Source organism: Myotis myotis, unplaced genomic scaffold (genome assembly GCF_014108235.1).
Source record: "Myotis myotis isolate mMyoMyo1 unplaced genomic scaffold, mMyoMyo1.p scaffold_m19_p_6, whole genome shotgun sequence".
In the NCBI taxonomy this organism is placed as follows: domain Eukaryota; kingdom Metazoa; phylum Chordata; class Mammalia; order Chiroptera; family Vespertilionidae; genus Myotis; species Myotis myotis.
The window spans coordinates 60,232,511-60,257,184 of NW_023416368.1; the positions used below are offsets into that span (position 1 = coordinate 60,232,511).

At 42.1% G+C, this 24,674-nt stretch overlaps 2 pseudogenes; one reads left to right on the plus strand and one right to left on the minus strand.

Moving 5' to 3' along the window:
* Positions 1-22,252: 22,252 nt before the first annotated feature.
* Positions 22,253-22,651, minus strand: LOC118658872 (annotated as a pseudogene).
* A 1,459-nt stretch (positions 22,652-24,110) lies between these two features.
* Positions 24,111-24,465, plus strand: LOC118658873 (annotated as a pseudogene).
* Positions 24,466-24,674: the final 209 nt, after the last annotated feature.

Consider the following 24,674-nt stretch of genomic DNA (forward strand, 5'->3'; position numbering starts at 1 on the left):
GGACTTGTGGGTTCAGATTTCTGGAAAAAGAAGACAGAAAAGCTTTAACCAAGAAATGGAGTCAGAAAATGTGAACAAAACCTGCTTTGCCTGGAGTCTAGACTTCAAAGAGAGCTTCGGGAGTAGCTTAATGCCCAGTGTGGCCTCTTTGACCCCAGGTGACAATGGAAAATGTGGTCAAGGATGTCACATCAGCTCGATGTGTTTCCTAAATCCTTATATTGGATTGTGGTGTTTCTAAGTCACTGAACTCATAAGCATCTTTGGAGCTTCTCACTGAGATTGATAGATTAAATGTGATAACCTGATAGTTTATGTACTGAATCCTTTCTACCACTTTTTGTTTGTTTATATTGTTACAGAATTTACCAGGCGACCAAAAAATACACAGGAGTACTCGGAGATACAGGAAAGGCCCATTTATTTCCAGATGTCCTAGGACCATGACTCAGGGGAGCCTGTTTCCAAATCCTGAGTGAGCCAATATGGAGGAAGCTTTCTCTTTATACCCTTTGGTTTCTTTGTCCCCAAATATGGATTAGACTGCCAGACCTTTTGCGGATGTGTTGGCATGGGGGGTGTAAGACCACACCTAAAGGCCTGGCCTGGCCTGGCGCCAGTGCTGAAAACCCCCTCCGGGGGTAGTGTATTTTTCATGGTTTATGGCCTCTGTAAAATGTGAGTATTTAGGTAAATAGGTCTTGCAAGACCAGATAATTAAGGAAGGGGCAGTGACTTGATTATAGGCTAACAAGAATGTGCATTAGGGATTCTGATTAACTAGGTACAGAGTCAGGCTGCTAGCCCCCTCCCCCCAAATAAAAAATGTCGTATTTCCCTCATCATTATCCCAAAGGAAAAAGTACAGATAATACTGGATTCATTTTATTAACAGAAAGCTTCTAGATTCCCTGTAAAGATTCTCTAACCCTGTGGTCGGCAAACGGCGGCTCGCGAGCCACATGCGGCTCTTTGGCCCCTTGAGTGTGGCTCTTCCACAAATTAACACGTGCGGGCGCGCACGTACGGTGCGATTGAAACTCCGTGGCCCATGCGCAGGAGTCGGTATTTTGTGGAAGAGCCACACTCAAGGGGCCAAAGAGCCGCATGTGGCTCGCGAGCCGCAGTTTGCCAACCACTGCAACCAAATAAATTTGTGCTATCAAACTTCCCTTTTTTGGAAATCTTTTAAAATTTTTATCCAACAATGTTTTTAAAAACCAGTTTTTAGTATTATAATAAATTGATGTTATAAATAACACTTGGAACAACAACAACAAGGAGAAATGGAGTCAGAGCCACAGGCTGGGAGAATACAAGCCCTGAACCAAACTGCAGAAAGCAGGGGCAGGCCTAGACAGGCAGATGCCAGCCTCTGGAATTCAACATTGAAGGTCAGAAAAATGGAGTGAAAACAGAGTGTGACACACATTGCTGCGGACAAACTAGAAGTGAATTTTGCATCGTTGAGGTGAGGTACACCTAAAAAAAGGATATCTAGTTTTATAGCAATTTCTCTAGAATCATTGTCATTTTAGCAGAAGAAAAATTTCGTTTTACTCCTTTTTTGTGAGGGTGCGGGTGTGTGTCAAAACCGGGAATAGTGAATGTGCCGAAATAACAGTGAGCAGCTTTGAGCAGCCTTGGAGTATATTTATAGATATCAAGCACACGAAACACGCCCACGTCATACACCCTCTCCCCAGGAATCCAGGATGTATGAAGGAGAATACAGGGTGTACATTTGGCAGTCTGTACCACACACATGGGGTACGCTAGGCATAATAGCTTAAAAATCCTTTATAGTACCTGACCAACACTTTATCAAAGCTGTCACATGAATGATTGGAAGGCTCGTAGACAGAATTGTTTTGAATGTAAGAGCTTTCTTTTTTCCAACACTGGCACCGACATAATCTGCCTGAATCTCTCGAAGTCAAGAGATATGCGTTGTGACCTCAGGTGAATGGATCAGTAACAGGATGGCAAAGGGTTGGAATTCTTCCTTTTCATTCCATACAGTTCTCTACCATTATTTTTAACAATAAACTACATTGCTTTTATGATTGTGGAAACTTTCTTTTAAATGAAAAAAAAAAAAAAATAACCCAGCTCTCTAGACAGAGCTGTCTGGCTCTATTCCTGTGAAACACAGGAAGGACTACAGAGGGAACAGAGGGCCAGGTGTTTCAGTCAGAGGAGCATTCCCCCAGTGCCCTGTGCCCTGAAGATTTGGAAGTGAAATTGTTCAACTCTAGGACCAAATTCCAACCATACAGGCATACCTTGATTGCACATCATAGACATTGGGTGTTTTTCAAATTGCAAGACCCTCCACCAGCAGATTTGGAACTGACCCTACAGTATCTCTGAGGTATGCCTGTAATAGTCTCTTGGCATGAAAAACAGGGGCCCTAAGTGGCCTTTTGATTTGTCATCTTTAGAGGCAATGGAGACATACATCGGTTGCCAGAAAAGTCATTACTTTTTCACTCACCAGTAAAGAAAAAGAAAAAAGAAAGAATGGGGAGAAATTGTGGTGAGAACCAGGCTTAAAACAGATAGTACAAAAGACTGAGGGCACCTGCTTTTCTGTCACCAATTTGGTGAAGTGCAAAGAACAGGAAAAAAAAAAATTGGCAGAGAGAACATAGGCACATGCTTGCCTTTTCTAGACCAAGTAAGTGTCCAGGTTTTTAACGCTGCAAACACTGAGCACCTGCTCTGTGCTACTGAGCGCTACACCTAGTGCTCAGTAAAGAAAACACAGCTTTTGCCCTCAAGGAGTTCATAACTTGACCATCGCCCTTGCTTTCCAGGGCTTCGTAGCAACTAAAACCCACTCTCCCTATGTCTTGCAATTGGGTCCACTTATTTGCTTTATTTTGTTTTGGTCTCTTGCTGTTTCTACCACAAGTTTCTCTGGATATTGGATGAGTGGTGGGCTTTATATTTTGCTTCATGTCTCCCACATCTGATTTCCCAGGAGAAGAAAAGACAGATTAACAATGTTATCTGTTGGGGTCTTTTCAGTGACTCACAACTCAGGGGTTCTGAATTCACAAGAGCTCACTGACAGGAGAAAACATCTCTTTCTCTGAGCTGTTAATTCCTCCTTTAGGTATAAACCATCTTTTTTTTTTAACATAATTTCATAATGAGCTCTCTTTCAAGATAATGAAAGAATAAATCCACTCTTTCTTGCCTTTAATTTATCAGCTACTTCTGACTACTTTGGCTCTGTGACACTGAGCAGCATTACACTAACAGGTTTCAGTTGCATCTGTTACTATTTGACTGTCACTCAAAGAGGAAAGAGAAAAGCTGAAGTCACCTGGCTTCTGGTCTACCACAGGTCCCCAGAATTTCTTTCTTTTTTTGAATCATAGCGTGAAGCTAATAGAATGCTCTGAGATGGGAACCTTAACTAATCTAGCGCCTGTGTATTCATAGGAACCGGGAGAAATAAAACAAGTAGAATTTATGAAGGTCATTTGTTGAAAAGAAGGAAGAAGAGATGACGCCAAGACACATTGCATTTTTTTCTTGTTCTTTTTTTCCCAGTGAGAGAACTCTATTGTAGAAAATTCTTCCCAGCCTGCACGCACGTCAGGGTGAGCCTCTCTCTCTCTTCAAGCTCAAGCCCAGGACAGGGAAAGGATAGCAAGTGAAGGGGAGCAGAATATGTCATCCCCAAATATGCCACTTTGGTATATTGATTAATTTTCATTAAAGTCACTTGAGAAACAGCTAGTGCAGGAAGAACACTCTGACCCTTCTTCATCCCTCTGAAAGCAGGAGGGTAGCGGCATCCTCATCACCAGAGAGAGGGAATTTAGGGTGGAGAAGGCAGTATAAACAAACTTATTACTCCTCAATAATTTACTATCCCAAGCTCAAAATTCTTTGTCTTGTCAGGTCTTCATAAATTGATTGCTTATTTGTCTAAAAAGTATAAAAGCTTCCTGCTTTGGTCTCTTCTTTAAGTCTCATAGTTTTATGGGCTCTTGTATGTTCAAAATTAAATTTGTTTTCCTCCTGTTAATCTAACTTATGTTAATTTATTTATTAGCTCAGCCAAAGAACCTAGAAGGGAAGAAGGGAAAGTTTTCCTTTCCTACAAAAGCCAGGACAAAGGAAATGAAATAACACAAAACTGTTCTTCTCAATTCAGACAGAGTTCATGAGTCTGTAAAAATTCAGAGGTGAGAGAGACCAAGGAAGAAAAACCAAGGAAGGGGTAACCAGGGAGGTGGTTTTTTTAACTGAACCTGGAAGGATGGGTAGAATTTCCATGACAGAGATGATGGATGGGGAAAGAAAACAACCTGCTTCTGCCCTGGTGTCAGCTTGTAAACTCCATCTCCCTGAGATCCAGTATCTTCCTCTATGAAATGAGGGTTCGAGGATCTGGAAGGTTCCCCCCCACCTCATCTCTTGTACTGGTATACAACACAGATTTCAGTTGAACTTTGCATAATACAATATTTGCATGGATCTTGACCAAGATCTTTCCTACTCACCTCTTTTATGCCCCTTTTTGTGTTTCTCCATTTCCTCCCATTCATCCTCTTTGAGTTAATAATGATCACAGCTTACTTAAGTATATTGGTCAGCCATTGCCATGATTATGCTGCAAATAAACCACCCCACTGGCTTATGACATGAATTCTCAGGCTCACAGGTTTCTGGGGTAGCTGCCCCACCTTGGACTTTGCTAAGCAATTCTACTTCACCCTCCAACCTTAGTAAGCTCTAGTTTGTTCTCATTATCACTTTCACAGAATGCTTTGGATCCTTACCTTTGTCTATGCCAGTGGTCCTCAACCTTCCTCTCAACCTTTTAATACAGTTCCTCATGTTGTGGTGACCCCCAACCATAAAATTATTTTTGCTGCTACTTTATAAATGTAATTTTGCTACTGTTATGAATCGTAATGTAAATATCTGATACGCAAGATGTATTTTCATTGCTACAAATTGAACATAATTAAAGCATAGTGATTAATCACAAAAACAATATGTAATTATTTATGTGTTTTCCGATGGTCTTAGGCAACCCTTGTGAAAGGGTCGTTCGACCCCCAAAGGGGTCCCGACCCACAGGTTGTGAACCACTGGTCTACGCCATCTCCCAACACCTTGCCTATGTGGAAAAGGGTAAAGGTAAATATCCTCTTTTAGCCAAATCAACCTAACACCCACTAAAATTTCCAGAACCCTTTTTCTGGTTGAATTGAATGTTCAGAAATAGCTAAAATCAAACCATAAGGAACTGTGGTCTGGACTGCCTTCCACAAGGTTCACATGGCACAATTACCATTCTTGTGTGATAAAGTTAATGATGAGAATTCCAGTAATACCTCACTACATAAGCCTGATATCTAAGAAGATGGGTAAATTCTAGCATGGCAAGATCATGACCTTTGTCCTTTCTCTAAAGAAAGTGTTTACTGGAAGAGGGCATAAAAGGGGAAAATTGGTGTTAAAAAATAAATTAAAATTTTTAAAAAACAAAGTATTTACTAAATAAATTGTTATTGAAAAAAATCCAGAAGATGGCGGCATAGATAAACACCGGGAAATTGCTGCTTCCTACAACAATCGATAAATGCATAAAAAACACAAGGTGGACACCATCCAGAACTACAGGAGGGCTGGCTGAGTGTAAATTCTACAACTAGAAGGAAAGAAAAGCACACTGCGAGCGGGAGGAGCTGCGGAGGTGGCGTGCAGAGGTACGGAGGCTCGTGCGCGCGGAAAGGGGCTGGCACCTGAGGATGCGGCTGTCTTTTTGAATCCGGAGGGAGACACAAGCTCCCGACGGCTCTGAAATCCGGTTCCGGGAAGTCTCTAGGGACCCAGGACTCATACGGGGAGATACTGGACTGTCTGGAAGCGGGCGAGCTTGAGGGCGGCTTTCCCTCAGAGGTGCTTGCAGCCATTGCCGGGACACTGGGACTCGAGACTCCTTAGGGCGGGGCTGAGGCTCCTCCATAGCTGCTTTCTCCTCCCTTTGATTTCTTGAGACCCCGCCCCGCCCAGGCTGCGGCAGAGGCTTTTGCATATGAATGCCCCGGCCATTTGCAACCTGTAATTACCTAACCGCAGCCGGGCCAGATAGACCCAGAGCTTCCAAGAGAAGGCCCAAGGCCCCACAGCGGCTTGCATTGCTACACAGCTGAGCATCATCAGGGCACTTCCAAACTCCAAAAAAAAGGAAGGGGAATCTGCAGTTCTTTTCGTAGTTCCTGCTGTGTAACCTCAGGCAGAGGCTAAATTAGCACCTCCTTAGATCCAAGAGCCACTGTACCCAGTGGTCAGAGGGGAACCACCCAGATCACAACTCCTCAGATCCATAAGGGACACACTCAGGGTGCAGTCTCAGTGAGCACCAAAGCCCCACTGAAGCAAGTCTTGCCCCAGAAGGGTGTCTCCAGCACAGAAGTTCTCCCACTGCAGACACAGCTGATTCTCGCTGCCAATTGCCCTGGAGGTCAATTCCTCCCAGTGATCCTACAACAACCAAGGCATAGCTACAACAAGACTGTGCACAAAGCCCACGAGGGGGTGCACCAAGAGTGTCCACCTCAGGTAACTGGGGAGGCTGAGCCACTGGGCCCTACAGGACACCTAGCACACAAAGCCACTCTATCAACACAGGGAAGCAGCCAAAATGCGGAGACAAAGAAACAGGTCACAAATGGCAGAAATGGAGGAAAGCAAACGACTGGATATAGAGTTCAAGGCCACGTTTATAAGGTTTTTCAAGAATTTTATGGAAACCGCCGATAAATTTAATGAGTCCCTCAATAAGTATAGTGAGACCATGGAGGACATGAAAAAGGACCAACTAGAAATTAAGCATACACTGACTGAAATAAAGAATAATCTACGGAGATCCAACAGCAGACAAGAGGATCCCAAAAATCAAGTCAAAGATTTGAAATACAAAGAAACAAAAAATACCCAACTGAAAAAGAAAAAAGAAAAGAGATTCCAAAAATATGAAGATAGTGTAAGGAGCCTCTGGGACAACTTCAACCGTACCAACATCAGAATTATAGGGGTACCTGAAGAAGAGAGAGGGCAAGATATTGAAAACCTATTTGAGGAAATAATGACAGAAAACTTCCCCCACCTGGTGAAAGAAATAGACTTCCAAGTCCAGGAAGCGCAGAGAACCCCAAACAAAAGGAATCCAAAGAGGACCACACCAAGACACATCATAATTAAAATGCCAAGAGCAAAAGACAAAGAGAGAATCTTAAAAGCAGCAAGAGAAAGACAGTCAGTTACCTACAAGGGAGTACCCATACGACTGTCAGCTGATTTCTCAACAGAAACCATGCAGGCCAGAAGGGAATGGCAAGAAATATTCAAAGTGATGAATAGCATGAACCTGCAACGAAGATTACTTTATCCAGCAAAGCTATCATTCAGAATAGAAGGTCAGAGAAAGAGCTTCACAGATAAGAAAAAGCTAAAGGAGTTCATCACCACCAAACCAGCATTATATGAAATGCTGAAAGGTATTCTTTAAGAAGAGGAAGAAGAAGAAAAAGGAACTCTTACCATTTGCCACAGCATGGATGGAACTGGAGAGCGGATAAATACCACATGATCTCACTCATTTGTGGAATATAATGAACAACATAAACTGATGAACAAGGACTGATCCAGAGACGGAGAGGCATTGATTGGACTGTCGGGCATTGGAGGGAGGGTAGGGGAGGGTGGGGGTAAGGGGGAAAGATCAACCAAAGGACTTACATGCAGGCATATAGGCCTAACCAATGGACACGGACAACGGGGGGGGGGGGGGGTGAGGGCATGAGCGGGGGGGGGGGGGGGGTAGAGGGTAACGTGGGGACAAGGACACATATGTAATATCTTAATCAATAAAAATATATTAAAAAAAAAAAAAGAAAAAAATCCAGAGGGAACTATTACCCTTTCTCAGGAAGTCCTTTCAAGCACTCTTGAAATTCTGTGACAGCATTTATTTGCATGTGGATAATGAACAAATTTAAAATGTTTATTTATTTGTTAAAAACAGATCCAAAAGAAGCTGTCCTTGGAAGTTTGGTGGGAATTAGCCCGTATTCCAAGAGATCTTTAAAATACAAACTTGTAGACCTGAACTAAATGAACTAAGACTGGGAGGGGCAGGTATGGAGTGGAGGGGGTCAATGGGGAAAAAAGGAGGACACTGGTAATACTTTCAACAATTAAGATACATATTTAAAAAAGAGAAAGAATTTTATAAATCAGACTTTAATCCACTTGAGTTTTCCAGATAACTATAGTTTTCAATGTTAAGCACCTTTACTCACCTACTGACAATTTTAAACAAAACGCTTTAGGAGGGATAACAAATGATATTTAGCCCAGATAAGTCAGCCCAGACAAACCTCACCACATTGTACAACAATGCCTGAAAAGAAAGGTTGTGAGGAGATATGGCCTTTATCCTGTATCCTTCCAGGAGTGGGTCTGCTTGTATGTTGAAATGTTTTCCTCCAAGGGTATAGGCGGAATGGGCCCTTTTGCTCTTCAGAGAGTGTATTTCTCTAACAGTTCAATGTAATTATTGTGAATGGTCAGAGTATGAAAACGTTTGTGCCTGCCATGCTACCTGCCTCCAAATAATATATGTTTTTGATTATTATTTGTATTTCCAGCAATAGGCTTGTTACTTAAAAGGTCAAATCTTCGTGCATTGTAGTAAACAGCATTTTTATTTATTTCTATACCTTCGATTTAATGATGATTTATTATTAGTGATTCTGAGTTTCCTCACAAACTTAAAAATTAAGTAAATTTTTCTTAATTTTCTTTTTCAGAGCTCTGAAACTCTTGATTGGTTTGGTTTGGTTTGGTTTGGATTCTTTCTTATTACCAAATCTTCCCCTCTTTACTTTCCCAACCACCTTTAGACCCAATCAAAAACCTTAAACTTTTGGAATTGCCACTTGGCAAGAGTTATATTTATCTGTTTCGGTGCTGAAACACAATGCCAAATATTTCAACTTAACTTGGCCTTTAATCAAAAGAGTCAAGTCACAGATTAAGCCTTCCAGATTCACAGCTTGCTCATGAACTAGACAAGTATGGGATGGGGGCGGAAACTGGAACACTATGGGTACTGCATGCTCCTCCCTGTCCCTCTGTCACCTCTTACCAAGAAAATTTTCTTAAGCTCCCAGCTAAATGATCAGCTTTTTAAAAACTTCCTTCCTTTACAGCAATTTTCACTATTTATTAGTGTTTCTCAATCTTTTTTAGAGAAGTCACATAATTTTTTTATCTTCTATGATTTTATTATAAAAATCAAAGTATTTTCCCCAAGATATAAAAATCATAATACTGAATTATTTTCTTTTATATATATACTAGAGGCCCAGTGCACAAAAATTTGTGCACTTGGGGGGGGGTGGTCCCTCAGCCCAGCCTGTGCCCTCTCGCAGTCTGGGACCGCTCAGGAGATAACGACCTGCTGGCTTAGGCCTGCTCCTGGGTGGCAGAGGGCAGGCCTAATCCCTAGGTGCAGCCCCTGGTCGGGCTCAGAGCAGGGCCGATTGGGGAGTTGGGGCGCTGCTCTCTGTCATGCACAGAGCAGGGCGGATTGGGAGGTTGCGATGCCACCCTCAGTCACGCTCAGGGTAGGGCCAATTGGGAAGTTGGGGCACCGCCCCCTGTCACACTCAAGGCAGGGTCAATGGGGAGGTTGCGGCGCCACCCCCTGTCACGCACAGAGCAGGGCCGACCAGGGGGTTGGGGAGCTCCCCCCTGTCACTCACAGAGCAGGGCTGATCAGGGGGTTGGGGCGCCGCCACTGTCACACTCAGGATAGGGCCGATGGGGAGGTTATGGCTCTACCCCATCACACACAGAGCAGGGCCCATGGGGTGGGGGGGGTTGGGGCACCGCACCCTGTCACGCATAGAGCCGCAGGGAGATCAGGGGGAGCTCCCCCCTATCAGGCACAGAGCAGGGCGATCAGGGGGTTTGGGCGCTGCCCCCTGTCACGCTGATCCCGGTGCCGGGAGGCATATTACCCTTTTACTATATAGAATAGAGGCCTGGTGCATGGGTGGGGGCTGGCTGGTTTGCCCTAAAGGGTGTCCTGGATCAGGGTGGGAGTCCCCACTGGGGTGCCTGGCCAGCCTGGGTGAGGGGATGATGGCTGTTTGCAGCTGGTCGCACACCCTTCAGGGTGGGGGTCCCCACTGGGGTGCCTGGCCAGCCTGGGTGAGGGGCTGAGGGCTGTTTTCAGGCTGGGACTGAAGCTCCCAACTGCTCCTTTTTTTCTTTTTTTCTTTTTTTTTATTCTGGGCCAGCTTTAGCTCTGAGGCTTGGCTCCAGCTCTGAGGCCTCAGCTGCTGAAAGTAGGTATCTGGTTTGTTTCGGTTCTATAATCGAAACTCTGTATCAACTCCAGCTCTGAGATCCCAGCCGGCTGAAAGCTGATTTCTGGGATTTTGTTTAGCTTCTATATTTGTTACAATGTTTCTTAAACTGCAAGCTCAGAGGCCAGCAAGGCAGGCGGGGAACGTTGCAGTCCTCCGTCACTGAAGCAAGCAAGCCTCATGTTAGTTTCAAGCTGCCTGGCTGCCGGCCGCCATCTTGGCTGGCAGTTAATTTGCATATCTCGCTGATTATCCAATGGGAAGGGTAGCGGTCGTACGCCAATTACCATGTTTCTCTTTTATTAGATAGGACTAGTAGCCCTGCGCACGAATCAGTGCGCCAGTAGCTCACTGCTGCCCTCCTGTAGCTCTCCGCCCGCTGTCCCGCCCTCTTGTAGCTCCCCCCGCCCCTCCGCTAGCTTGCTGCCCTGCCCCCTCCTGTAGCTCTCTGCCCCACCCTCCTGCTGATCCAATCGTGATGCGGTTGGTTGTTACGGTTCATGGCATAACAACCATTTGCATATTATTACATCTTTATTATATAGGATATTTTTCTATTGATTTCAGAGAGGAAGGGAGAGGGAGAGAGAGACAGAAACATCAATGATGAGAGAGAACCATTGATTGGCTGACCCCTGCATGCCCCACACTGGGGATCGAGCTCCCACCCCAGGCATGTGCCCTGACATTCCATGACTTCCTGGTTCATAGGTCGACACTCAACCACTGAGCCATGCCAGCTTGGCCTGTATTCTTTTCCACTCACATACACCTAGAGATTGTCATCCATCCCTGAGTGAGGGGTGATGAAGACAGGTTGATTCTTTACTCTCCCACATGGCCCTCTTTGAGAATCACTGGTCCAACTGTACTGCTCCTTGGAGTTTGTTAGTAAATCTGCTAAAATAAAAAAAAATTCTAAAGAGAAAGTCATTATTGTTGTAAATATTCCAAATTGCATTACACTAAGAGTTAGGGCTACAAATCGTGAATTTATTGGTGCCTGGAGAAAATGTCCAGGTTCCTATGAGGGTCTACAGTTGGTACTAGAATGCTGCAGTATCACTTTAGGTTCTGCAAGTAATCAAAACAAGCAGCCCACAATGATCCTTGTACTTCGAATTGTGCTAAACAGAATTCCGAAAGCTGTTTCACTAGTTTTCTGTTTTCAATTCCTTTCCAAAATATGTGGACCTGCATTTCAGTTTTTATACTATATTTGCTTCTGCACGTTCCTTAAAAAAAAAAAAAAAAAAATAGGTCCAGAAATTAGGGATTGACGAATGGGTAAGGTTGGATAACATTGGAACTATATGGTAAGCTTATCTTCTGTTAGCACTTTTCTGACCTTGGGAACTTTTTAAAAATTTTTTATAAATGTTTATTTAAGCCAATCTGGTGACAGATGCCAGGGAACAAGATATCAAATGTTCCTGACCTTGGGAACTTTGGTGTTTCTAAAGTTAAGGGTTTTTGTGTGTTTTTTTAAATTTTTCTTGGCAAGACACTGAGGTAGAATTCATCTATGAATGTGAATCATTGAAAATATTAGCAGTTCAAGAGTGGTTAGGAAATTTTGCTGTACTGGGCTTCTTTTTCTGCCGTTTTCACCCACGGTGGTTAAATCCAGTGCCATCGCACTTCTTGTGAGGCCAAGGCTGAGAATGCGAAGTGGAGAGACAGGCCCCACGTTGAGGGGAATCCAGGGGAACATTGATGGGACTCTGGGTGAGAGCTCTAGGGTGAAAGGCACTACATAGACTTTTAATTCAACAAACACTTTTTTGCAAGACCCTTTGAAACAATACGGGAATTAAGAAGGAAATAAGCTCACGAGAACGATTACAGCATTTCCAAGCAAGATTGCTTTCTTTTCCCCCTTCTGTTTACTTTGTCCAGATTCCAGCCAAAAAGATTCAGCTTCAGGAATTACATTCTTGGAGATGTTGGGAAAAGATTCCCGGGTGTTGGAAGAGGACTCGAAATATGCAGGGGAGGTAGTCTTTCTGTCTTAAATGTAGAATAAAACTGAGGGTGTTTTTCTTAGAAAACATTTGTCTGATTTATCAGATCAAGAAGCCAAAGCTTTATGTGATGTGATAAATCTATGTGACATTTTATAAAAATGGATAATCAAAAGACAGAATTGATCAACAAAGATGACAGCAATAAAGAAACAAAAAGTGGCAATACTGGAAGTGAAATTGGATGTGGTTGGATTTGAAAATTGTGATAGCAAAGCAAAGGCGAGATGAGACGTAGGCCTCCATGAAGCTACAGAACGAAGCATATTTTAAAAGCCTGATAAATATAAAAAATAAGGTAAAGTGGCTTCAATATCTTTTGTTTGTTACAAAAAGCTGCGTATGGTTGAAATGGAGTATTTACTTCTACTTTAGGTTGCGGACTGTAATTAACAAACACCATTCAGTTTCACTAGCATTCAGGCCAAAGTATCGAAGTGCTGCATTGAAGGAAATGGTAATTACAAGGAGACAAAAAGAATAGTTTCCTGCCAGTAAAGGCTGGTTTCATCGTTTCAGAGTCTGCATGAATTCATTAACCTTAAACTATCTGGTGAGACTGCAAGCTCAGGTATGGATGCTACTGTAAAACTTGTACCCAGATTCCAAGAATGACAGGCAGTCCTGGCTTACTATTGTGCCAAAAAAACCAACAAACAAAAAACAGCACTGCAGGATTTGGAGTAAATGGAGTTAGAGAAGATGTGGATGATCATGAGAAGTTGTCACTACCTCCATTCAAGAAGTAGTTCTGGAAATGCAACCAGAGGAACTTTGTGAAGCCAAACATATAGTTATAAATGAGGAAAGTGGTTGTGTCATGAAAAGATGACTGCATCTCAGAGGAGGTGATGCAGATGAAAAACTTCATGTCAAAGGAACTATCAGATTTTTCCGCTATTGAAAGCCCAAAAGATAAAATTTCGGAAGCTGATCCAAATTTAGAAAGGAGTATGTCATTTTGCCAATAAAAACTATAATTTATTTAAAAAGAAAATACTAGTTTACACATGCTTTTCATCTGTGGAACTATATTTTTGCTTTTAGTTATCGATATGTAGTAAGCATCTCCATAGTATTTATTTCCCTTTTTCTTAAAAATGGTTTATTAATATCTCATTGACCCTACTGCCCCCCTGTGGAGTAAGGCAATGCTCTCTCTCTCTCTCTCTCTCTTTCTCTCTTTCTCTCTTTCTCTCTTTCTCTCTTCCTTCCTTTCTCCCTCTCAAATGGACTAACCGAATCTTCTAGAAATAAAGAAGTTTGTCCAAAGTAAACAGTGTAACAGTGCTGCAACTGCAAACAGAATTCAAGATAGCAGGGTCTAAAATTTCTCAATCAAGTTGTAGTAGAATATAAAATTTGACTCAATATAGTATACTAGAGGCCCGATGCACAAAATTTGTGCAAGGAACTCGGTCCTCGAAGTCCCAGCGGCCCTCGCAGCCTGGCTTTGTGTGAAAGGTCACCTGGAAGGTTATCCGGAAGGTTGTTCAGCTGTTTGGTCTAATTAGCGTATTAGCTCTTTATTATATAGGATAGTGTTTAAGACAAAATTTTGTTTAAGACAAAATTTTCTTCAGTGTATGCCTGTTGGCATCATTACATGAAAAAAAACCACACTCCTAAATAAGTATATTTGAAAATGTATAAGAAATATAAAGCATACATTTATTGCTTCCAATATTAGGGATCTTGCCTAATAGTTGCTGGCGTTCAGAAATCTTCAGGTCAGGGAACGGAAAATTAAATCTATTTCTAAATCTATTCCATTCCCTTTGGAACATAATACCCTCTTGAAATGTATTTGATAGTTCAATTACTAATGCTTATTTCTTTGCCAGAAATACTTTTCTGGCAATAGTGTGCAATATTTGGCTTTGCTGTGATACTATTTTTTGGCCTCTGACTGCAAATGTTTAAGTTTCCATTAAGCAAGTCAGTGGTGCTTTACAATGATGCTTTTCCTGGCCTTGTGATATATCATTTTTCTATATTTTACCATGGAATATGTCAAATTCAAGAGATTTAAGTTTCTGAATAATGAATGCAACTTTTAAGTATAAATATAATATTTTGGGGGTGGAATGTTTTAAAGAGATGCCTGAACGCCATGTGAACTTTTTGAGGCCGTATTATTGGGCATGGAGTTATCCAACTCTATGAACCAAGTTGTTTCTAGTGTACCAACTACCTCCTAATACTTCCCTCTTTCTTACATTTTTCTTTAGGACTGAGGGTGTTTTAGGAGAGAAATGTCTGACACAGTGTCAGACTGCTAATTCATGCATTGCCATGCTGAAAGGAACTGCATTTAGGGTCAATATATTAAAACAAGATGACTGTCTTTGAAATGACATATACTCATGATGAACAAAATTCTCACGTGACGGAAAAGTACAAAGAAAAAAATGAAAATATACCTAAAATCCTATCACAGAGAAAACAGCTGACAGTGTGGTGAGCATCTTCCAGACATTTCTCTGTGCACATGTACACATTTGTAGACAAATGCAATTTTACATAAATAAAATCACACTGTACATGCTATTCTGAAACATGCGACTTTACAGCCAATTATTTTTCCCAGCTACCTTCCCATTCCCATCAATATAGAGCTACTTGTTTTACAGGCTGCAGTGTAGTCCATTGAATCCATGCTCTATAATCTTATCTAGCCTGTTTCTGAATTTCTTCTATTATAAACAAAGCCACAATGAGCATCCTTCAATTACATCTGTTCTCATTTATTCATTTATTTCTTTTGGATAAATCCCTATATGTGGGGTTTGGGGTCATTTTGTGCATATTGCCAAACTATCTTCTAGAAATATTGTACCAATTTACATTCCCACAAATAGGACAGGAATGTATTTATTTCCTGAAACCATCTCCAATTCTGAATTTTATTAACCTTTTTAATATTTGCCAAGTGGACCATAAAATCATATTTCATTTATTTTTTCTTTTAGGCTAGTCTTTGATTTCTAACAAGGTTAAACATCAATGCTTATTGGTCTTTTTAATTTATTCTTTTTGTAAATTTTCTGTTTATATTCTTTTGAAATCTTTCATTTGTTTATATATATATGTATATATATATATTAATATTAGCCCTTTATTATGCATTTGTTGCAAAATATTTTCCCAGTTTCTCATCCGCCTTTCTCCCTTCTTTATAGTGTGAGTTGCAAGTTCATTTTTTTTTTTGGGGGGGGGGGTTTGGTTGCTTGCAACACAAACGTTTAAAAAATCGAAGTTATAAATCTTATTTTTTTGGGTTCCTGAATTTTTGTAACATAGTTTAAAAAGGCCTGCCATATCCCAAAGGAAAAATAATCTATTCTTTTTCTTTTAATACTTCCAACTTTTCATCTGTCACACTCACATCTAGGTATCTATACATATAAAAAGCCAACGACCTTAAATGGCCATAACGACCGGTCGCTATGATGCCCACTATGGGCAGTGAACCAGCCCATCGGGGGTGGGGCCAGCTGGCCAACCTCGAGGCCCCTCCCCACTGCCGACCTGCCCCTGATCAGACTCTCCCACCTTGATCAAGAGCTGGCCGCCGCAGGCCAAACACCCCCTCCCTTTCCCCGGTACCAGCCCCTCCCCAATCAGCCCACCCCACCACAATAGGCCTACAGCCCCTCCCCCGGCCTCCTGCCCCTGATCACACTCCTCCACCCCAATAGGGGGTGGGGCTGGCCAGCCAACCTCCTGCAGCCCCTCCTCCTGGCCAGCCACACCCCCAATGGGCCCCCACCACCCTGATCGGCCCGCAGCCCGTCCCCCGCGTTGGCCCTGTCCCTGATCCCTCCCACCCCAATAGGCATGGGCAGGCCTGCCAACCTCCTGCAGCCCCTTCCCCTACCCAGCTCCATCCCAGGTCAACCCCCCACCCGATCAGGGGCAGAGCTGGCCAGCCAACCACCTATGGCCCCTCCCCCAGGCTGCTGGCCCAATCAGCACCCCACTCCATTTGGGGGCAGAGCTGGCTGGCCCACCACCCACAGCTCCTTCCCATGGCCTGCCCTGCCCCCAATCGGCCCCCCAACCCCAATTGGGGGCAGGGCCTGCCAGCCAATCGCCTGTGGCCCCTTCCCCCAGCTGGCCTGGCCCTGATAGGGCCTAATCGGGGCGGGCGGGCCAGCCAACCTCTCACCATCTCCTCCTCCCAACAGGCCCAGCCCTGATCCGCCCTGATTGGGGCCCGGCTGGCTGGACCCCACCTGTGCATGAATTTGTGTACTGGGCCTCTAGTTTACATATAAGGAGTTGAAATCCTGATCTGTTTGTTTTTTATTTGTTTTTTTAGGTTGTTTTATTTTTTGTTATTCTCACCCGAGTATATTTTTTTTCCATTGATTTTTAGAGAGAGTGGAAGGGAGGGGAAGAGAGAGAAACATGGATGTGAGAGAGTCACATATATTAGTTGCCTTGAGCCTGCAACTGAGGTACATGCCCTTGACAGGAATTGAACCCCAGACTCTTCAGTCCATGGGCCGATGCTCTATGCAATGAGCCAAACTGGTTAGGGCTGATCTATTTTGTTTTTTTCAAGATGACTGACCTGTTGTCCCAAACCCTTGCAGTATGATCTCTTTTAAAACCACTTACTTGAAATGCTATCTTTATCATATAAGTTAATATGCATGAATATTTCTAGCACAGTGATTAAAGCATTGTATTTAGAGTCAGACCTCAATAAAGATTGACCATTTTCTTTATATAGCATTGCTTGTTCAAGTTTTCGTAGGTAATTTACACTTTTGTTGCCATTGAAATTGATGAATTGTCTGTCAATATATTTTATAACTAGATATTTTCTATATATAAACCAACTATTAATTTTGTAATATAGTTTTAATTCAACTGCAATAATGATACTTTTGTTTCCTCCATTTCAGCTCTTATTTGATTCCTTGACTTAAATATATTAGCAGCACCTCTATTTTACTCTGGACTATAATAAGTTAAAAAATATTCATCTAATTCTACTTTACTAAGTGTTTTCATTGAAAATCTATGTTAAATTTTATTAAATGCATTTTTTTATATCAATCAAAATGGTTATACAGTTTCTCTCCTTTGACTTATTAATATGGTGAATTATATTAATAGTTTGTTTAAAGCTATAAGCTACATTTGCATTTCTGGAATAAATCCCACTTGGTCATGAATTAGCAGTCTTTTAATGTACTTTGGATTCTATTTAAGATATACAGGATTATTTTTGCATTTATAGTTTGATTGTAAACAATCTATCTTAACAGTCCCACCATTTTATAGTCCTACTTCAAGTAGTAATGAAGCAGGAATTTGGGGATTTTTTAGAATTGGGATCCATTGAAAAGCGTGGGGCTGCAGACTGGGAGAAGGTACATTTCCATAAGACAAGGAAGCCAGGTGCAGTTACATCTCCAGAAGACAAGGGAGCAGCAACAGGTATATTTACATAAGACAAGGGAACTGGAAGTAGCCAAGAAAGGTCTATATTTACAAAGTAAAGAGAAGGAAGCCCTTCGTTCAGAAGGATAAGAAAGCCCAAGCAGTGGTTCTCAACCTTCTGGCCCTTTAAATACAGTTCCTCATGTTGTGACCCAACCATAAAATTATTTTCGTTGCTACTTCATAACTGTAATGTTGCTACTGTTATGAATCGTAATGTAAATATCTGATATGCAGGATGGTCTTAGGTGACCCCTGTGAAAGGGTCGTTCGACCACCAAAGGGGTCGCGATCCACAGGTTGAGAACCAGTGGAATAAGGGAACAATGGGGAAGGGAGGGGAGAAACTCACATGTCTCATGTGAGGTTCAACCTTTGAGCCCAGGAGTTACTATAGTAACCAACTTGAAGGGGAATATTGACCAATCAGAGAGGATATCAGGACACAGGAACTGCAGCCTTTAGAAGCCATAGAGAAAAGGAACTCAGTGGGACCCTTTTTCCCCTCCCTACCTGGGAGTCCACACTTGGAATCAATTAGTTAACCCAAAAAAAGAGAGATAGGCCCAGCTGGTGCGGCTCAGTGGTTGAGCGTCCACCTGTGAACCAGGAGGTCATGGCTTGATTCCCCAGCAGGGCACATGCCAGAGTTGCAGGCTCGATCCCCAGTAGAGGGTGTGCAGAAAGCAGCCAATCAATTATTCTCTCTCGTTATTGATGTTTTTTAACTCTCTCCCTCTCCCTTCTTCTCTGAAATCAATAAAAATATATGTATTTTTTAAAAGAGGGATTAAGATTCCTGAGTATCAGTCTCACAAGGGGTTGCTGGAGTATTTATTTTAACAAGCATCCCAGAGGAAGAAAATGTTATAAAATGTCTCTTCAAGGGTTGTGTCACTATTCACTCTTAGTGGGCAAAAATTTTAAGATATTTTTTCTATAGTGGCAGTTCCTCAAAAACTAAATTTGGAATAATCATACTTACCCAGAAATTCTACTCCTAGGTAGATACCCAAAAGAATTGAAAACAGAACCCAAAAATATAATTGTATACAAATGCTTATAATAGTATTACTGACAAGAGACAAAAGGAGGAAACCACCCAAATCTCCATGCGAACACATAAACAAAATGTGGTATATACATACAATGGGATAGTATTCATCTGGAGCAAGGGGTGAAATTTTGATATTTGCTACAACATAGATGAAACTTGAAAATACTATGGTAAGTGAAATAAGCCAAACACAAAAGCTCAGCTGTTTTATAATTTAACTTTTATAAGGTTCCTAGAATAGGCAAAATCAGTGACAGAAAGGAAATTTGAGGTTACCAAGTACTGGGGGCAGATGGGCATGAGGTGTTATTGTTTGGAATGATGGGAAAAGTCCGGAAATGAATTGTGAAACATTGTAAATGTACTTAATACCACTGAATTGTACACTTAAAAATTGTTAAAATGGTAAATTATATATATGTATCTCCTGTCTAATAAAGAGGGAATATGCTAATTGACCCTCATGCCATCACAAAGATGGTGGCACCCACAGCCAATAAGGAGGGGATATGCTAATTGACTGTCACGCCCTCAAAGATGGCGGTGCCTGGTCCCCTCAGCCCTGCCAGAATGGCAGGTGTGCAGCAAGGTTGGGCCCGCCTCCAGGCGGGCCTGGCCTCTTCGCATGCCTGCCTCCGGAGTCCCCCAGTCCCCTCAGCTCCCCAGCCACCCAGGGCTGGCCCGAGACTCAGGTAACCAGGGCTGGCCGAGGCTTGCACTGCTGGCAGTGGCAGCAGCAGAGGTGTGATGGGGGCGTCACCTTCCCCTGATTGCTGGGTTGCCTCCCACCCCTGAGGGCTCCTGGACTGTGAGGGGGACAGGCTGGGCTGAGGGACCCCCCCCCTCCAATGCATGAATTTTCATATACTGGGTCTCTAGTATATATATATTCATAATAAAAAATTAGGAGTACAGAGGAAAGTGAGAGGTTTATAAAAGAATTATGTGACTTGCAGGAACTTTTTGCACTTCCCCATGCCGGTTCCATCCTCTGGCTATCACAGTGTGAGAGCTGAAACAAGGATGAAAGATGCCTTCTTTTTGACCTCAGCTGGGAACAAGAACATCAGGTGACTCAAAATTTTTGAGAGTCTGCGCATGACTGCTAATGGCCAGCAGGTACCACCGATAGTGACTTTGGGGTTACAAATGTTAGTAAATAGGCTAATTGACAAATACGGAATCTGAGAATATGAGGATGGGTGTGCATATAAACCTGTATTTTTAAGCTTGGCAGGTTTGGGAAGTTTTCTCCCAAAGATATGGGTACAGATTTGGGGCAAAGCGCTCAGTCTCATTCTGGCTTTACTTGGACAGACTTCTTCAGCACATGTGGAAAACATATCAGAACATTTTTACACTCTTTCATGCACATAAGAACCACCTGGAGAGCTTGTTAAAATGCAGATCCTGGGCCTCACCAGAGGTCCAAGTGATCTAGGATTGAGCAAAGAATCTTCATTTTTAAAAACAGGCTCAGTGATTTCATTTTGAAAAGAAAATACATAGAAATTCTAAGTCTGGGTCTGCCTATTGGTGATGCACTGCAGCCACAGACCATCAGTAACATCTGTGAGTCAGACAAATGTGGTTTTAGGCTGGACTCATTGCAACCATTGAGACCACACACCATGTGGAAACTATGGGACATCTCATTGAAAAAAAGTTAGAAGGGCCATAGCTGGTTTGGCTCAATGGATAGAGTGTCGGCCTGCAGACTAAAGCATCCCGGTTTGATTCCCAGTCAGGGCACATGCCCCAGTTGCAGGCTCCATCCCCAGTAGGGGGTGTGCAGGAAGCAGCTGATCAATGATTCCCTTTCATCATTGATGTTCCTATCTCTTCCTCTCCATTCCTCTCTGAAATAAATAAAAATACATTTTTTAAAAAGAGTTAGAAGGACCTTTCTATGGGAATTGGGCTTGTGTTAGACATTTTTAGGGAGGGTTCTAAAAAACAGGTATTTGCCATGGATTGGATGCTGTTGGGAAGTAAGAGCAATTCTATGATGAGGAATCTTAATTATTTTTATCTAGAAGACTGGAGGGTTCAAGTGGGGCTAAGGCTGCAATTGGTAAAGAACCTGAAGTTACTGTGCTAAGAAATCATTTGATTATTGTTATGATTTCACAGTGACCTTGTTTTTTGTTGAGCTCGGATGCAGTTGCAAAGTGGCCTTGTTTTTGTTTCACTTAACCACCAGCACAGTGACCTCATGAGATATTGGTGCTCTAAGAGGCTGTTTATACTCAACAGGAGAACACTGTGGCCCATCTATAAGTACCATCAACTCTAAGGCCCTGTTGGCAGTACTAGGCCAGCTCCCAGCTATGAAGGTTTGCTTTTTTCTTTCTGACACTTGAACATCGGATATCTGGTCTGTTTCCCCCTGCTGCCATGGTCCTATCACACCCACACCCACACCCACCCACCCACTCACCCACCACCCACACCCAATTCCCATTTTTGCCAATGTTTTACCAAATTCAAGTTCAGCACTGCCGACAGTGGGAGGAAAGGCCCTTGCTCACCATTTTATTCACAAGCAGCTTGTGTAATATATGCACAAAATGTCCCCTACTCGGTGGATACCAGCTCCTATATTTCCTACTAATACTTATATGCAATAGAGAAAATGCTTCCCAAACACCCACAATAAACATAAGGTGATACTTTAAGTTCCTATCTCAAGCGGAGAAATTTTGTCTTTTATGTAGTTCTTGGCATATCATAAATGTTAAATAGATATGAAACGGGGTATGATGGTGATCTTCAGGAGGAAAAAAAAGGAAGCAGTGGTATTAAAAGGAGTCAGAGGTGTTTAATCTCATTTTGGATCCTCAATAAGAAAATCAAAACATTTAGACTTTTTAGTCTGAACTTATAGTTTAGAGGGAGAGAGAGATGGAAACATCAATGAGAGAGAATCATCATTGCCTGCCTCCTGCATGCCCCCTGCTGGGGATTGAGCCTGCAACCCAGGCATGTGCCTGACCAGGAATTGAACCCTGACAGAGATCAACCACCTTGCCACATGGCTGGGCTGGATGATCACTTTTTTTTATAATGTCTGGAGTGTACACCTGAAACTTATATAATATTGTATGTCAACTGTAATTGAAAAATAAAAAATTATTTTTAAAAATCAATAAAATATTTGTCATCATATATCTGAGCAACATTCCCCATTACCCAATCAAAAATGTTTACTACAATCTGTTGAATTATTTCTATAAATCAAGTCTCTGGTAGTTCATAAAAACAAACTGAGGGTTTTAGTGCCTGAAGAAGAAAATCTACTCTTTTTTTTTTTAAACCAAGCTCTGGCCACTTTTATTAAAGAAAAATTTTGCATGATTTACTTTTCACCAGTCTATTCTGGCATGCTTCTAATGATATCAGAATCCCCTGGATCAATGACAATCGGTGTGCAGACTCTGTAGTATTTTCCACATGCTGGGCCCAGTTCAATCTCATTACCGCTGTAGTGATGGACACCGGTCTTGGCCAACCTGGCATAGTACTCTGTTTCAGATTTCGTCAAGACTGGACAGTTGTTGGTGAGGATGAGCAGGCTCACTTTGTCTGATCATCTTCAGAGTCTGCTTGTACCCTAGCACGTACTTTCCACTTTTCATAACAAGTTGGAGCTGAGGGTTGATCAACTCCCGTGACTTTTTTATCTTTTTTGTTGCCACCATCTCCCTGCCTTAGGTGGGGGACAGCCCCCAACCAAGAGCAGCCACCAAGATGGCTGGGGAGGGAGAAAGGAAGGAGTTCCCACAATAAGAAGATCTACTTTTAGCAAAGAAGAAAAAGTAAAGAATTGGGATGAAACTAGCCCAGGGGAGAAAGAGAAATCACATTACCTTGGCAAAAGAAGTAGCTCTGGATAACCTATTTATAGCAGTTGTTCAAATTCTAGGTGATCTTAGTTCTTCTCTGAAACAATACTCTCTTTTAAAAGGAAAAAAAGATTTGCAAATGTAGAATAACTCATTATTTCTTTACTGTCCTTACCACTTAATTTCCTTATATGTTGTCTAGAAATAGAAAATATATGGAAAGAAAAATATAAACATTAGAGAATCTTCTAATTTTTTTTGAGGCTAGATTTATTTCAATCTTGATAGTCACATTGAAGCACATGATTACTCTACAAATGACCCAAGTAAAATATGTGTTTTAAGATTTTTATTGATCTGTTGACATTATATACCAGTTTAATAAACATTTTTATTTTATTATTATTTTTAAATATATTTTTATTGGTTGCAGAGAGGAAGGGAGAGGGAGAGAGAAATAGAAACATCAACAATGAGAGAGAATCATTGATCGACTGCCTCTTGCACACCCTACACTGGAGATTGAGCTCGAAACCCAGACATGTACCCTGACCAGGAATCAAACCGTGACCTCTTGGTTCATAGGTCAAAACTCAACCACTGAACCATACCGGCCAGGCCAGTAAAACGGTTTTATAAAAGGAAACCCATATGAAGTAGACCAATAGTGAGCAACTGTAAGTGTATTTTACTTTTGTATCTCCATAAGTGGAAGATTGGAAATATATTCCTTTCATTCCATTTACCTTTACTCCCTTTTTAGAGATAGTTGTACAGGAAAAGTTACATTTTTAAATATATTTTTATTGATTTCAGATAGAAACATCAGTGATCACGGATTGACTGCCTCCTGCATGCCCCCCCCTCCCACCCTGGGGACCAAGCACACAACTGGGGCTTGTGCCCTGACTGGGAATCCAACCATGACCTCCTGGTTCATAGGTCACACCAGCTGGGCCACGCTGGCTGGGCACCAAAATTACATTTTAAGAGAAACAAGCTTAAAGGGAGTCTGGAAGTGAATATGCACAGAGCTACCTAGTCTGGGGTACAAAGAAGTAGGGTTTGTGGATACATTGGAAAACATGGTTCTGTGTGGCTTCTGCCCAGTTTCCCAACAATACTTGGGCCTGGTCTCTGTCCCTCTGAGCCTTCAAGGTCTTAAACCTCTTTCATACAACCAATCAGAGTTCAGGGACTCTGTTAAAATATACATGAACAAGTTACTAGTATTTTCCTGACTTTAAAGCCAGTGGGTTGTTTATGTTATAACTAAAAATGGCAAGCTTTCCCTGCCGATAGCGCTCTCGCAAACATGGCGAACGTTCCTAAAACCCGCCGAACTTTCTGTAAAAAGTGTGGCAAGCATCAACCCCACAAAGCAACACAGGACAAGAAGGACAAGGATCCTCTGTGTGTGCAGGGAAAGCGGCGTTATGACGGGCAGAGTGGCTATGGCGGGCAGACTAAGCCGATTTTCCGAAACTACAAAGAAGACGGTGCTGAGGCTTAAATGCGCTGAGCCCAACTGCAGACCTAAGAGAATGCTGGCTATTAAGAGATGCAAGCATTTTGAACTGGGAGGAGATAAGAAGAGAAAGGGTCAAGTGATCCAGTTCTAAGCTTCATGTTTTGTTTTATTATATGACAATAAAATCTTGATATGTTCACTTCAAAAAAATGGCAAAATCTCTGTTGGGTTTACTTGGTGAACAGTAATCAAGAATAATACAAAAGGAAAAATATCTTAATTGGGAGAAGGAGAAGAATGAAAAGCTGCTTCAATTTCATGAATGTGTTGTTGGAATTTATACATAGACCATTTATATATGTTAATGAAATTAAGCCAGATTTCCTTCTAGACATTCATCTGCAACAT